Raw genomic sequence first — 2,500 nt, forward strand, 5'->3', positions numbered from 1 at the left:
ACGGCCCAAAAACGGGCCAAAACTGGCCATTTTTGGCTGCACGAGCGAGCGGCGAGCGGCGGACAGCGAGCGAGCGAGAGGCAGCACCGTCCTGCTATACGAAAGCCCCATCCAGCCCTGTGCCACCCGGGGGGTTCCAGGGTGCTGAGATGGCTGACGTTTTGCTCCGCTCTCGACGGTCACCGCGCAATGCAAGAACAGGCCAAAAACTGGCCAAAACGGCCCAAAACGGGCCAAAACTGGCCATTTTTGGCTGCACGAGCGAGCGGCGAGCGGCGGACAGCGAGCGAAGCGAGAGGCAGCACCGTCCCTGCTATACGAAAGCCCCATCCAGCCCTGTGCCACCCGGGGGGTTCCAGGGTGCTGAGATGGCTGACGTTTTGCTCCGCTCTCGACGGTCACCGCGCAATGCAAGAACAGGCCAAAAACTGGCCAAAACGGCCCAAAAACGGGCCCAAAACTGGCCATTTTTGGCTGCACGAGCGAGCGGCGAGCGGCGGACAGCGAGCGAAGCGAGAGGCGAGCACCGTCCCTGCTATACGAAAGCCCCCATCCAGCCCTGTGCACCCGGGGGGTTCCAGGGTGCTGAGATGGCTGACGTTTTGCTCCGCTCTCGACGGTCACCGCGCAATGCAAGAACAGGCCAAAAACTGGCCAAAACGGCCCAAAAACGGGCCAAAACTGGCCATTTTTGGCTGCGCGAGCGAGCGGCGGACAGCGAGCGAAGCGAGAGGCAGCACCGTCCCTGCTATACGAAAGCCCCATCCAGCCCTGTGCCACCCGGGGGGTTCCAGGGTGCTGAGATGGCTGACGTTTTGCTCCGCTCTCGACGGTCACCGCGCAATGCAAGAACAGGCCAAAAACTGGGCCAAAACGGCCCAAAAACGGGCCAAAACTGGCCATTTTTGGCTGCACGAGCGAGCGGCGAGCGGCGGACAGCGAGCGAAGCGAGAGGCAGCACCGTCCCTGCTATACGAAAGCCCCATCCAGCCCTGTGCCACCCGGGGGGTTCCAGGGTGCTGAGATGGCTGACGTTTTGCTCCGCTCTCGACGGTCACCGCGCAATGCAAGAACAGGCCAAAAAACTGGCCAAAACGGCCCAAAAACGGGCCAAAACTGGCCATTTTTGGCTGCACCGAGCGAGCGGCGAGCGGCGGACAGCGAGCGAAGCGAGAGGCAGCACCGTCCCTGCTATACGAAAGCCCCATCCAGCCCTGTGCCACCCGGGGGGGGTTCCAGGGTGCTGAGATGGCTGACGTTTTGCTCCGCTCTCGACGGTCACCGCGCAATGCAAGAACAGGCCAAAAACTGGCCAAAACGGCCCAAAAACGGGCCAAAACTGGCCATTTTTGGCTGCACGAGCGAGCGGCGAGCGGCGGACAGCGAGCGAAAGCGAGAGGCAGCACCGTCCCTGCTATACGAAAGCCCCATCCAGCCCTGTGCCACCCGGGGGTTCCAGGGTGCTGAGATGGCTGACGTTTTGCTCCGCTCTCGACGGTCACCGCGCAATGCAAGAACAGGCCAAAAACTGGCCAAAACGGCCCAAAAACGGGCCAAAACTGGCCATTTTTGGCTGCGCGAGCGAGCGGCGAGCGGCGACAGCGAGCGAAGCGAGAGGCAGCACCGTCCCTGCTATACGAAAGCCCCATCCAGCCCTGTGCCACCCGGGGGTTCCAGGGTGCTGAGATGGCTGACGTTTTGCTCCGCTCTCGACGGTCACCGCGCAATGCAAGAACAGGCCAAAAACTGGCCAAAACGGCCCAAAAACGGGCCAAAACTGGCCATTTTTGGCTGCACGAGCGAGCGGCGAGCGGCGGACAGCGAGCGAAGCGAGAGGCAGCACCGTCCCTGCTATACGAAAGCCCCATCCAGCCCTGTGCCACCCGGGGGGTTCCAGGGTGCTGAGATGGCTGACGTTTTGCTCCGCTCTCGACGGTCACCGCGCAATGCAAGAACAGGCCAAAAACTGGCCAAAACGGCCCAAAAACGGGCCAAATACTGGCCATTTTTGGCTGCACGAGCGAGCGGCGAGCGGCGGACAGCGAGCGAAGCGAGAGGCAGCACCGTCCCTGCTATACGAAAGCCCCATCCAGCCCTGTGCCACCCGGGGGGTTCCAGGGTGCTGAGATGGCTGACGTTTTGCTCCGCTCTCGACGGTCACCGCGCAATGCAAGAACAGGCCAAAAACTGGCCAAAACGGCCCAAAAACGGGCCAAAACTGGCCATTTTTGGCTGCACGAGCGAGCGGCGAGCGGCGGACAGCGAGCGAAGCGAGAGGCAGCACCGTCCCCTGCTATACGAAAGCCCCATCCAGCCCTGTGCCACCCGGGGGGTTCCAGGGTGCTGAGATGGCTGACGTTTTGCTCCGCTCTCGACGGTCACCGCGCAATGCAAGAACAGGCCAAAAACTGGCCAAAACGGCCCAAAAACGGGCCAAAACTGGCCATTTTTGGCTGCACGAGCGAGCGGCGAGCGGCGGACAGCGAGCGAAGCGAGAGGC

The sequence above is a fragment of the Musa acuminata genome, unplaced genomic scaffold (assembly GCF_036884655.1).
Source record: "Musa acuminata AAA Group cultivar baxijiao unplaced genomic scaffold, Cavendish_Baxijiao_AAA HiC_scaffold_462, whole genome shotgun sequence".
Taxonomy (NCBI): domain Eukaryota; kingdom Viridiplantae; phylum Streptophyta; class Magnoliopsida; order Zingiberales; family Musaceae; genus Musa; species Musa acuminata.